We start from the raw sequence: 14,765 nt of genomic DNA, 5'->3' as shown, positions 1-14,765 counted from the left end.
GAAAACAGCTTTTAGAACCCGGTATGGGCATTTTGAATTTCTGGTAATGTCTTTTGGGCTAACAAATGCCCCAGCAGCCTTCATGGATCTTATGAATCGCGTTTTCAAGCCATTCCTCGATTCTTTTGTGATAGTGTTTATTGACGATATTCTTGTATATTCACACAATCAAGAGGACCATGTCAGCCACCTCAGGGCAGTGTTGCAGACTCTGTATCAACACCAGTTGTATGCGAAATTTTCGAAATGTGAATTTTGGCTCGAGTCTATCACATTCTTGGGTCATGTTGTCTCTAGTGAGGGGATTAAGGTTGATCCTCAGAAAATTGCGGCTGTGAAGAATTGGCCGAGGCCTACAACTCTAATAGATATTCGCAGTTTCTTAGGCTTAGCTGGATATTACAGAAAGTTTGTGGAGGGGTTTTCTACTCTAGGCCTCTCCATTGACTAAATTGACGCAGAAGACAATTAAGTTCCAATGGTCAGATGCTTGTGAAAAGAGTTTCTAGGAATTGAAAGCAAGATTGACTACGACGCCGGTGTTGACTCTACCAGAGGGTATAGATGGATTTGTGGTATATTGTGATGCTTCAAGAATCGGGCTTGGGTGTATATTAATGCAACATGAGAAGGTGATAGCTTATGCTTCTAGGCAACTAAAGAATCATGAGAAGAACTATCCAACACATGATTTAGAACTTGTGGCAGTGGTATTTGCATTGAAAATTTGGCGTCGTTATTTATATTGGGTCCATGTTGATATATTCACGGACCATAAGAGCCTTCAATATATTTTCAAGCAGAAGGAATTGAATCTGAGGCAGAGAAGATGGCTTGAGTTACTCAAGGACTACGACATTGATATTCTATATCATCCGGGAAAGGCCAATGTTATGGCTGATGCTCTTAGCCGGAAATATATGGGTAGTTTGTCTCACTTGGAGGCATATCAGAGGCCATTAGCCAAGGAAGTTCACCGATTGGCTAGTTTGGGAGTTCATCTTGCGGACTCTAGTGAAGGAGGGGTAATTGTGCAAAATAGGGCTGAATCATCGCTTGTTGTGGAAGTCAAAGAGAAGCAATACAACGATCCATTGTTGGTGCAGTTGAAAGAGGGGATTCATAAACATAAGACCATGGCCTTTTCTCTTGGCATGGATGATGGTACACTAAGGTACCAAGGGCGACTCTGTGTTCCTAATGTGGATGGTCTCCGGGAAAGAATTATGACTGAAGCTCACACTTCTAGGTATTCCGTGCACCCAGGTTCTACGAAAATGCATCATGATCTTAAGGAAGTCTATTGGTGGAATGATATGAAGAGGAATGTGGCGGATTTTGTGGCAAGATGTCCAAATTGTCAACAAGTGAAGGTCGAACACCAAAGGCCCGGTGGGTTGGCACAGAACATAGAAATTCTAATGTGGAAGTGGAAAATGATTAATATGGACTTTGTAGCAGGATTACCGCGCACTCCGCGCAAGTTTGACTCAATTAGGGTGATTGTGGATCAACTCACGAAATCAGCACACTTTTTGCCGGTTAAGTCTACCGACACAGTGGAGCAGTATGCTCAGTTGTATATCAAAGAAATAGGCAGGTTGCATAGCATCCCAGTTTCCATCATTTCTGATCGGGGAGCACAATTCACTGCTAATTTTTGGAATAAATTTCAGCAATGTTTGGGTACTCAGGTGAATCTTAGTACAGCCTTTCACCCGCAGACTGACGGGCAGGCAGAGCGGACTATTCAGACGCTTGAGGATATGTTGCGCACTTGTGTTATAGACTTCAAATGTAGCTGGGATGATCATTTACCACTCATAGAATTTGCATATAACAATAGCTATCATGCTAGCACTCAAATGGCACTGTTCGAGGCTTTATATGGTAGGAGATGTAGATCTCCCATTGGGTGGTTCGAAATTGGGGAAGCAGATTTGATAGGGCCAGACCTTGTGCATCAGGCTATGGAAAAAGTTAAAATCATTAAGGAGCGGTTGAAGACTGCTCAGAATCGTTAGAAATCCTATTCGGATGTTCGTCATAGAGATTTGGAGTTCCAAGAAGATGATTGGGTATTCTTGAAAGTTTCCCCCATGAAGGGTGTAATGAGATTTGGTAAAAAAGGGAAATTGAGTCCGAGGTATGTCGGACCGTACAAAATCATTTAGAGGATCGGTGAGGTGGCATACAAGCTTGAACTATCACCTGAGATGTCATTAGTACACTGGTGTTTCATGTGTCTATGTTGAAGAAAGTAGTTGGAGATCTGATACTCATTGTTCCGGTTGAGACTATTGAGGTAAATGAGAAATTGACTTACGAAGAGATTCCAGTTTCTATTATTGATCGACAAGTCCGAAAATTGAGAAATAAAGAAATTGCCTCCGTGAAAGTGTTGTGGCAAAACCAACAGGTTGAAGAGGCTACTTGGGAGGCTGAGGAAGAAATGATGAAAAAGTATCCTTATTTGTTTGAATGATCATGCATTTATAAAGTTGTGATCTAGAAAAAAATTATAAGACTTACTTTTTATGAATTTTGTATCATTTGAACAATTGGCGTTAATGGTATTCTATGTTTATTAATCCCCTTCTTCAATTGTACCAACAATGGATCATTGTATTTCTTCTCCTTGACTTCCACCACAAGCGACGATTCAGCTCTATTTTACACAATCACTCCTCCTTCACTGGAATCTGCAAGACGAACTCCCAAACTAGCCAACCGATGAACCTCCTTGGCCAACGGCCTTTGATATGCCTCCAAGTGGGCCAAACTACCCATAGATTTCCGACTAAGAGCATTCGCTACAACATTAGCCTCCCCCGGATGATATAGAATATCGATGTCGTAATCCTTGAGTAACTCCAGCCATCTTATCTTCCTCAGAGTGAATTCCTTCTGTTTGAAAATATATTGAAGGCTCTTATGGTCTATGAATACATCCATATGGACCCCATACAAATAATGACACCAAATTTTCAACGCAAAGACCACCGCTGCAAGCTCTAAGTCGTGTGTTGGATAGTTCTTTTCATGATTATTTAGTTGCCTAGAAGCATAAGTTATAACCTTTCCATGTTGCATTAATACACATCCAAGTCTGATTCTTGAAGCATCACAGTATACCACAAACCCATCTGTACCCTCTGGTAGGTTCAACATCGGTGCCGTAGTCAATCTTGATTTCAACTCCTAGAAGCTTCTTTCACAAGCATCTGACCATTGTAACTTAACCGCCTTCTACGTTAATTTAGTCAACGGAGAGGCAAGAGTAGAGAAACCCTAGACAAACTTCCTGTAATATCCAGCTAAGCCCAAGAAATTGTGAATCGCAGTCGGGGTAGTAGGATTAGGACAATTCTTCACCGTTGAAATCTTCTGAGGATCAACCTTAATTCCTTCTCTGGAGACGACATGCCCCAAGAATATAACAGATTCAAGCAAAAATTCACATTTCGAAAACTTCGCATACAACTTGTGTTGATGTAGAGTCCGTAGAACTACTGTGAGGTGATCGGCATGGTCCTCCCAACTTCATGAATATATCATAATATCATCAATAAACACTATCACGAATGAGTCAAGGAAAGGCTTGAAGACTCGATTCATAAGATCCATGAAAGCTGTCGGGGCATTTGTTAGCCCAAAAGACATTACCAGAAATTCAAAGTGCCTATGCCTGGTCCTAAAAACTGTTCTCGGAATGTCCTGCTCCTTGATCTTCAATTGGCGATACCCAGATCTTAAACCAATCATGGAGAAATACTTAGCCCCCTGCAATTGATCAAACAAAGAGAACCGGTGTGCCCCAAGGTGACACACTCGGCCGGATGAAACCCTTCTCGAGCAAGTCCTTCAATTGTTCCTTTAGTTCCTTCAATTCTGTCGGTGTCATTCTATAGGGTGGAATAGATATTGGCTACGTCCCTAGAATCACATCAATCCCGAAGTCAATCTCCCTATCTGGTGGGATCCCAGGGAGCTCATCCGAAAAGACCTCCGAAAATTCATTCACAACAGGTACGGACCCAAGTGTAAGTGCCTCAGAATCGGTGTCCGTAACCCGGACCAAATGGTAGATACACCCCTTGTTAATCATCTTCATGGCCTTAAGGTAGGAAATAAACCTACCCTTCGGCACCACATCCTCCCCCTTCCATTCAATCACTGACTCATTTGGAAATTCAAAACTAACAGTCCTGGTTCGACAATCAAGCTTAGCAAAACATAAATAAAGCCTGTCCATCCCCATTATTACATCAAAATCAACTGTCCAAAATTCTAGGAGATCGGCCAAGGTAACCCGACCATGCACCGTGACAACACAATCCCTATAAACCCGTGCGGCCACAATAGACTCACCAACCAGAATAGATACAGAGAACGGCTCATGAAGTTATTCCGGTTCTATCCCAAATTCTATAGCAACATAAAGAGTGACATATGACAAAGTGGAACCGGGATCAATAAGAGCATATACATCATGGGACTGGACAGTCAATATACCTGTGACAACATCTGGAGAAGCCTTTGAATCCCGACGCCTCCACATAGCATAAAATCTGTTGGGTCCTCCCGAACACTGTGCACCACCCCTGGTTGCACCATGCCCTATGAGTGATGGGGTGCCTCGAGCTGGAGGAGGTGTTGTGGATGTAGTAGCTACAGAGCTAGCTGGTTGCACCGCCCCTCTCAATCCCTTTGAATGTGACCCCTCACACCGCACCCATAGCATATAGGTAGGTCCATGAAGCAGACGTCAATGTTCATCCTCCCACACTTAGGACATGGGGACCTCCACTGCTGCTGGAATCTCCCTACGGGCCGACCCTGCTGGTGGGGTCCCCTGTTGCCTTAACTGGGCTCGGATGGTGGTGCACTCATTGAAGACTAAGTGAATGACTGAGATGGCCCTGATAACCCTCCCCTAAATACTGACCTACCACCACCAGAAGAACCACCCAAGTTGCCCGCAGTCCGGGACTTGCTGCTACCCTCACACTCACTTCTATTTTTCAGTTTACGATCCTCTGTAGCTTGAGAAAATGCCACCATCTTCCCATAGTTCATATCAGAATTCAAGGCAGCCATAGTAGCCTCATTAATAACCATGGGGCTAAGGCCCTGCACAAACCGGTGCACTATAGCTTCCACAGTAGGCAACATGTGAATAGCATACTTGGTCAGGCACGCAAATTCCATATCGTACTTCCACACATTCATGCTACCCTGTTTTAGGCTCTCAAACTCAGCGGCTCGGGCCGCCTTAGTCTCGGTAGGTAATAAATGGTCCATAAAAGCATTGGTGAACTCACTCCACCTCGCCGGAGGGCTCCCCTCCTCACGGGACTCCTCCCACATCTCAAACCAAGAATAGGCCACCCCTTTCAGGCGGTAGGAGGCCAACTCCACTCCCTCCGTCTCAGTAGCACGCATAACTCTGAGAGTCTTGTGCATCTCATCAATAAAGTCTGGGGGGGTCCTCCTCAGGATCAGTACCTGTGAACACTGGAGGATCCAACTGGAGAAACCTGTTCACCCTGGAACTCGCGGAATCCCCTGGCTGACTAGAAGAAGTAGGTGCAACATTTGATCTCTGGGCCTGGGAGGCCACTATCTGAGCCAACATCTGTATGGGTCCCCTAAGATCCCCATCAGAAATAGTGGGACCAGAAGCTGGAACTGGAGGTGGAACTGGAATATCAGTTGGAGGGACCGTTGCACCCTCAGTAGGTGTAGGAACTGGTGCAGTCTAAGCAGGAATAGTAGATTCAGGCGTAGTAGTAATTGGGGGAATATCCTCACCCCTCTGGTGCTCACCCGCATCATCAAATATCGAATCAACTGCCACTCCTGGGGCAACATTGGCTCCTTGGCCAGTTCTTGCCTTCCTCCTAGGCGCCATGTACTGTAAGTTAGAGTAAAGCATGAGTTAAGGGAGGAATAATCTTACAATCAACTTTATCGCACGATCGAGAACATCAAAGAAGGGTATTACTCCTAAGTACCCAAGTAGCCTCCTCATTATAGATGTGGTCGATACCACACTGATAAGAAGAACTCTACTAGATACGGCTCCGAGACATCCTAGGATACTTTAAAACCTTAGGCTCTGATACTAAGTTTGTCATGCCCCGACTTCGAAGAGCGCGACCGGCACTCAACCGAGGTAACCCGGCCGAGCAAGCCTGCTGGATTTCCTTCTACCCAACTCACCCATAAATAAAGAGAATATAAACTTCATTAATTAATACCATGATGGTTCATGAACAACACCAGTTCCATCACCATTAGTGACTTCATTTATAAGTCTCCAAAACAATACATTTCACAAACATAGTTTTACAGTGGAAACATGAGATACAACTACGATATCTTTAGTTTAACTTTCCCACACTAATACACAACCCACACTATGTCTACGGAGAATCTAATAGATATAAAAGAGTACAATGATGGTGTCGTCAACAAGGCTCCGGCTATACCTCAAAACATAATACACACAGAATAAAAGATGCACAACTCCGGAATGAAGTGGGGCTCACCAAGTCTGCTGGGAAAAGGTGTACTGCTATTACTGGTCAATGCCTCCCGTTGTGGAACCACCTGCATCCATTAAAGATGCAGTGCCCCTGGCAAAAAGGACGTTAGTACATGTCGAATAGTACTAGTATGAAAACCAAAACACCTATCCAAGAACTTTGAAATACAACATGAATATGATGAATCATGGTAATAGTCATAGGGCTTATGTAGCCATAAAAGTCAAAACAGATTTATTAAGAACTTCCAATAACACTTATAAATTTCAAGCTACGAATCCTCTATAGCTACCTTTACACAGAGCGGCCTTGCCGTCTCACCCCAATGTATGCGGGTGGAGGTGCAATCACAATACCAGAACTCTATAAAAAGAGGCCCCGTCGCCTCACCCCAATACATGTGGGTGGAGGTTTATTCACAATACCACAACTATACACAAAGCGGCCCTGTTGCCTCACCCCAATGTATGCGGGTTGAGGTGTAATCACAATACCATAGCTCTACACAAAGCGGCCCCACCGCCTCACCCCAATGTATGCGGGTGGAGGTGTAATCACAATACCGTAGCTCTACACAAAGCGGCCCCGCCGCCTTACCCCAACATATGCGGGTGGAGGTGTAACCACAATGCCACAAATTGTGTTCCCAAAATGATAATAATATATACAAAAGAGTTCCCTTTTAATCAACTATTTGCCACCTTTGGCCTTAGCAAGTGTAAATTCATAAAGTTTCATCATATGAGAAATAAGTGTTTAATCACATTGATTCAAAAATAGAGAATCATTAACACACGAGAGTTCTAACACGTTATGCCAATCGGGCATCAATTCTACTAGTTTGAATACTCCACATCAATAGCATTCCATATCCGATCTTTACACGATGGAGTTTTGTAATAACACGGGAATTCCAATACCAAAAAAAAAAGTTTAGCCTTCATATATGAAATTCGCCCCTTAATAATACTACGATGGTCCACCACACTAAACAACTTCAATCTATAACAATGCAATACAGTTGCACCAATATTAGTAAGATTTCTATACTTTAAGTCATTTAGACTTTTATCAAACATCTAATGTGCATATCTTTCTAAAACCTCCTTCAATGGAATTTCTTCACCTTATAACCACCTTCCACATCAATGATTCACCTCACAACTTCCATTATCACATGCATGCCCAACACTTTACTCCCAACCCATAAATGTTATCAATTAATTTATTTTACAATATTTACAATACCACAATCTCTAATTATGTGGGTAATTGGTTAATTACCGGGTAACGGGACATTACCTAATTACCTAATAAGTGGATAAAGATTTAAAAAAAAACTACCCCACCCCATGTGGCAGCAAGCCACTAACAAATAAATGACTCATGGTCACATTAGATTAGGTGGCAACATAGTATAATGATATCAAGACAACTTAATCTAGAATTTTGAACAAAAAACCCACATTTCCCATTCTAACATTTTCAAAACAAATTTGACGTGAAGCTCTTGCAAAATTAGTATGTGACTTCTTACAAAATTCGTTCCAATTTCCTACAATTCCCACAAAAATATTTAGCAATGTGAATCCTTACAAAATCCTACAAAAGAACACTACAATCAGAATCCACACCACAGGATTGTCCAAACCTAGATAATCAAATCATTGCATTTTATCTTTTTGTAAGCCATACTGTAAAAAGGAGTAGTACTCTTCTACTTAATTTTCTGTAAAAGTTTTGGTGATACTAACTGTACAGAGGAGTCATCCTCCTTAATTATAACGTAACATTACTGCTTCAACGAGAATTCGAGCAAGAATATCATTCGGATTTTTTCCTACTCCATGTATGTTAAGGCTATCCCTTTTTGGCATGATCCACACGACACGAACAAAACGAGCAAATGCACAACTTCTATAAATGACTCTATTCATAGAAATACTAGTGGTGTCTATATACTTGATTCCCTATGTGAATTATTATTATATCTTCTGTTCACGGGTCTTAGAAAAATTCATATTTGATAAAGTTTATTCGACAGGCATATTATTTTTATGACATTCCGAGAAATCTTATTAACGTATTTCTTATGAATTTCATGCATTTATACATGTACATTGACCCATGACCAGATGGCGTTATATATATATATATATATATATATATATGTATATAGGATATGAGAAAAGGTTACGGCGTTATATACGCACCACCACCTGATCAACTGGTATATGTTGATGATTTTGCCCACAGTGGCCGAGATGATATGATGGGATGCCCTCAGAGGCTTGATGATGTTATGTACACCTATACCTATGTATGACACGATATTTATACGCACGTGCATGATATTATAAATATTTCAGGATTTACAAAGTTATTCAAACTTACAGGTGGATTTCTTTATTTCATGTTTCGTCTATGTCTTTTATGTACTGATTTTCATGCCTTACATACTCAGTACATTATTCGTACTAACGCCCTATTTCTCGGGGCCTGCATTTCATGCCCGCAGGTGCAGGTAGGCAAGTCGACGGTCCCCCTTCTTAGGATCCTTGATCAGCGAGAGTTGGCGTGCTCCACTTGATCCAGAGCTGCTTTTGATTTTGGTACGATATGCTTGTATATAGATATATGGGTATGACGTGGCTCAGTCCCATCTATGTATAGTTGTATTTCTATTAGAGGTCTGTAGATAGTTATGTATAGTTGGATAGTAAGTAGCCTTGCCGGCTTGCCCCACTGTATTTCCGCATGTATATGTACATATGTCTTTTGGATAGGTTTCCCTCGCATATGTTATTCATGTTTATATCTTAAATGCATGCTTAAGGTTGTTCAACAGGTAGGACTCGGGCACCCATCGCGGCCCATCGGTTTGGGTCATGACAAATAATTGGCCTAGACCTAAAACTCCAATAGAGATTCGCGGTTTCTTGGGCTTAGCTGGATATTACAGGAATTTTGTGGAGGGGTTCTCTACTCTTGCCTCTCCATTGACTAAATTTACGCAGAAAGCGATTAAGTTCTAATGGTCAGATGCCTGTGAAAGGAGCTTCCAAGAGTTAAAATCAAGATTGACTACGGCACCGGTATTGACCCTACTAGAGGGTACAGATGGGTTTGTGGTATATTGTGATGCTTCAAGAATCGGACTTGCATGTGTATTAATGCAATATGGCAAGGTGATAGTCTATGCTTCTAGGCAACTCAAGAATCTGAAAAGAACTATCCAACACATGACTTAGAGCTTGCAGTGGTGGTCTTTGCGTTGAAGATTTGGCGTCATTATTTGTACGGGGTCCATGCGGATATATTCACGGACCATAAGAGTCTTCAATATATTTTCAAACAGAAGGAATTGAATCTGAGGAAGAGAAGATGACTTGAGCTACACAAGGATTATGACATCGGTATCCTATATCATCCAGGGAAGGCTAATGATGTGGCGCATGCTCTTAGCCAGAAATCTATGGGTAGTTTGGCTCACTTGGAGGCATATCAAAGGCCATTGGCCAAGGAAGTTCATCGGTTTGCTAGTTTGGGAGTTCATCTTACGGATTCTAGTGAAGGAGGAGTGATTGTGCAAAATAGGACTGAATCATCGTTTGTTGTGGAAGTCAAGGAAAAATAATACAACGATCCATTGTTGGTACAATTGAAGGAAGGGATTCATAAACATAAGACTGTGGCCTTTTCTCTTGGCGTGGATTATGGTATACTAAGGTACCAAGGGCGGCTATGTGTTCCAAAGGTGGATGGTCTACGAGAAATAATCATGACCGAGGCTCACACTTCTAGGTATTCCGTGCACCCGAGTTCTAAAAAGATGTACCATGATCTTAAGGAAGTCTACTTGTGGAATGATATGGAGAGGAATGTATCAGACTTTGTGGCAAGATGTCCAAATTGTCAGCAAGTGAAGGCTGGGTGGGTTGGCACGGAACATAAAAATTCCGATGTGGAAATGGGAGATGATCAATATGGACCTTGTGGTAGGACTAGCTCACAATTCTCGCAAGTTCGACTTGATTTGGATAATTGTGGAACGACTCATGAAATCAGCATACTTCTTACTTGTTAAGGCTACCGACACAGCAGAACAGTATGCTCAGTTGTATATCAAGGAAATAGTTAGGTTGCATGGAACTCCAGTTTCTATTATCTCAAATCGAGGGGCACAGTTCACGGCTAATTTTTGGAAGAAGTTTCAGCAAAGTTTAGGTACTCAGGTGAATCTTAGTATAGCCTTTCACCCGCAGACTGATGGGCAGGAAAAGCGGACTATTCAGACGCTCAAGGATATGTTGTGCGCTTGCGTTCTTGACTTCAAGGGTAGCTGGGATGATCATTTGCCGCTCATAAAATTCGCCTACAAGAACAATTATCATGCTAGTATCCAAATGGCACCGTTCGAGGCTTTATATGGTAGGAGATGTAGATCTCCCATTGGGTCATTTGAGATTGGGGAAGAAGGATTGATAGGACCGGACCTCATGCATCAGGCTATGGAGAAGGTTAAGATCATTATAGAACGGTTGAAAACTGCTCAGAGTCGTCAGAAGTCCTATTCAGATGTTCGTCGTAGGGATTTGGAGTTCAAAGAAGATGATTGGGTATTCTTAAAGGTTTCCCCTATGAAGGGTATAATGTTATTTTGTAAGAAAGGAAAATTGAGCGCGAGGTACGTCAGACCGTACAGAATCATTCAGAGGATTGGTCGAGTGGCTTACAAGCTTGAACTACCTCTAGAGATGTCTTTAGTGCACCCGGTGTTTTATGTATCCATGTTAAAGAAAGTGGTTGGAGATCCGTTGCTTATTGTTCCCGTTGAGACTATTGAGGTTAATGAAGAATTGACTTATGAAGAAATTCCAGTTGTCATTCTTGATAAGCAAGTTTGTAATCTGAGAAACAAAGAAATTGCATCTGTGAAAGTGTTGTGGCAGAACTGACAGGCTGAAGAAGCCACCTGGGAGGCCGAGGAAGAAATGAACAAGAAATACCCTTATTTGTTTGAATAATCATGTATTTATAAAGTTGTGTTCTATGAAAGTGTTAAGAGTTTACCTTCTATGAATTATGTATCATTTGTATAGTTGATTTTAAGGGTGTTCCCTTTTTGTGATATATTGCTCGTGAGGCCACGGTTGCCGTTGTTTTTATGTTATGTTACGTCATTGGTTCATGTATATGTTGTTAGGATTGGTTTCTGGCATTCTCTGACAGATGAATAGGCCCAGTTACAGGGAAAACTCTGGCAAAAATTTTGGAAATTTGGGGAGTTAGTCAAAAATTGAAATTGTTGGTGCGTGTTATATCAGCTGAGTCACATTGGGTGCTAATGGTGAATTTTAACCCTCATTCAAGGACGAATGATCCTAAGTGGGAGAGGATGTAAGGCCCCGTAAACGGTTACTTAAAACCCAAGGTTTCGTGGTGCCGAAGTAGACTTATATGTTGACGAGTCCGCGGTTCGGACTTTTTGGGTTGAATAATGCGTTGGGGAGTTGAAGAAACTTTTTGGAAGTGTAGGGCATTTCTGCGGTCCACTTTGTGGTCGCAGAACTGGTCTGCGGACCGCAGACTCAGGCAGAAATCTGGGCAAATTTTCGCACCATTTAGAGGTCCATTATGCGGCCGCATAATCATTTTGCGGGCCGCATAACCCATCACAGATCCAGCATGAATTTTTTTCGGAGGAAGGTTCTGTGGTGCATTATGCAACTGCAAAATAGGTCTGCGGACCGCAGACTGGTTGCAGAGTGGGGCAGAATTGCCCAGTTCCAGAGGGCCATTGTGCGGTCCATTTTGCGGACAGCAGAAGCATTATGCGGTCGCATATGCGACCGCAGATCTGCATCGGGGCTTCTTTTTTTTCTAATTTTTGACCCGACCCTATTTTAATATATTGAAGTAAAGGGACTCTTTTGAAGCAAAAAACTGATATTTTAGAGAGAATTGAGAGTGTTCTAAAGAGAGGGGAAACCCTAGGCTAATTTTACATCAATCCTTGTTCAAAACTTGGAGAATTCACAAGAAAAACTCACAAGGTCTTCATCTAAGAGGTAATGTTCTAACCCTAGTCTTCAATTTTGAGTTTGGGTAGAAGATGGGTAATTGGGAGTATGATTTTTGGGTATGAGAGTTGTTATTTATGCATGCATGTAGCTATGAGGATGGTGGGGAGGTAATTGAACTAGTATGAGTAAACTATTGGTGTTGAATTAATTGTGGAGTGAAGGAAATCTTGTGGAAGAACCTTGTAATCAAATTTGCGCACCTAGTGTTTGATAAAATGCTCCAATGAGCTGAAACCATGAATATCTTCCTAATTTGTGTTCAATTTTTCTATCTCTCTAAATAGATCAAAGTTGCTAGGATTTTCGAAACTGTGTAGTGAATTAAGGAAGTCTCAAAGCGAGGTATGAAGGCTAAACTCTTTTTTCTGGTATTGGAATTCCTCTGTTCTTACAAAACTCCATCGTTTAAATTTCGGACATGGAACGCTATTGATGTGGAGTATTCAAACTAGTAGAATTAATGCCCGATTGGCATAACGTGTTAGAACCCTTGTGTGTTAATGATTCTCTATTTTTGACTTAAACATGTTATACCCTTTGGGAATAAGATCTTGTATGAAATCAATGTGATTAAACACTTATTTCTCATATGATGAAACTTTATGAATTTACACTTGCTAAGGCCAAAGGTGCCAAACAGTTGATTAGAAGGGAATTCTTTTGTACATATTATTATCATTTTGGGAACTCGAGCTGTGGCATGGTGGTTACACCTCCACCCATATACGTTGGGGGGCGGCAGAGCCGTTTTGTGTAGAGTTGTGATATTGTGATTACACCTCCACCCGCATATGTTGGGGTCAGGCGGCGTGACCGCTTTATGTATAGTTGTGGTATTGTGAATACACCTCCACCCGTATACATTGGGGTGATATCACGACCCAAACCGATGGTCTGCGACGGGTGCACGAGTCCTACTTGTCGAATACCCTTAAGCATGCGTCTAAGATATAAACATGAATAACATACGTGAGGGAAACCTGTCCAAAATACATATATACATATACATGCGGAATACAGTGGGGCGAGCTGGCAAGGCTGCTATAGACAACTATATACCCCAAAACTGGAAGCCGACAAGGCCACATACTATCTAACTACACATAACTGTCTATAAACCTCTATTAGAATATACAACTATACAAGGATGGGACTGGGCCCCGTCATACCCATATATGTATACAAAACCAGCTCCGTATCAAGTGGAGCACACCAACTCTCGCTGATCAAGGATCCTAAGAAGGGGGACCATCGACTTGCCTACCTGCACCTGCGGGCATGAAACGCAGGCCCCGGGAAATAGGGCGTCAGTACAAATAGTGTACTGAGTATGTAAGGCATGAAAATCAGTACATAAAAGACATAGATGAAACATAGAATAAGGAATTCCACTTATAAGTGTAAATCACTTTATGAATCCTGAAGCATTTATAATGTCATGCACGTGCATATAAATGTCATGTCATGCATAGGTATAGGTGTACATAACATTATCAAGCCTTTGAGGGCATCCCATCATATCATCTCGGCCACTGTGGGCAAAATCATCAACATTTACATACACCAGCTGATTAGGTGGTGGTGCGTATATAACGCCGTAACTTTTTCCCATATTCCATATACATATATACGCGTATATAACGCCATCTGGTCATGGGTCAATGTACATGAATGCAATGCATAAGAAATACATCAATAAAATCACTCTGAATTGTCATAAGACCATTATGCCTCTGATTAATATTATGAAATAAATTTTATGAACTTACGTATTTTCTGAGACCCATGAACAGGAGATAGAATAATAAGACATATGGGGAATCAAGAACATAAGCATCTCTAGCATTTCTATGAATAGAGTAATTTATGGAAGTTGTGCATTTGCTCGTTTCGTTTGTATCGTATAGATCATGCCAAAAGGAAAGAAGGGATAGCCTTAACATACCTAAGCCGATCCTCTTGAAAATCCTTCTAACACACGCCAATCGCGACGAAACACGTAATAGCGAGATCGAAATAAGGAACAATTCGTATGAAATGCTCGAAGCAATAACGTTGTTATTGCAAAATCATCTTTGCTGAAACTCTTTCTTAAGAGATGAGAAATAACGTTACTATGTAAGAAAAG

Source organism: Nicotiana tabacum, chromosome 15, assembly GCF_000715075.1.
Source record: "Nicotiana tabacum cultivar K326 chromosome 15, ASM71507v2, whole genome shotgun sequence".
Classification (NCBI taxonomy): domain Eukaryota; kingdom Viridiplantae; phylum Streptophyta; class Magnoliopsida; order Solanales; family Solanaceae; genus Nicotiana; species Nicotiana tabacum.
The sequence above is the reverse complement of the archived record's forward strand: the minus strand, read 5'-3'. Positions refer to the sequence as shown.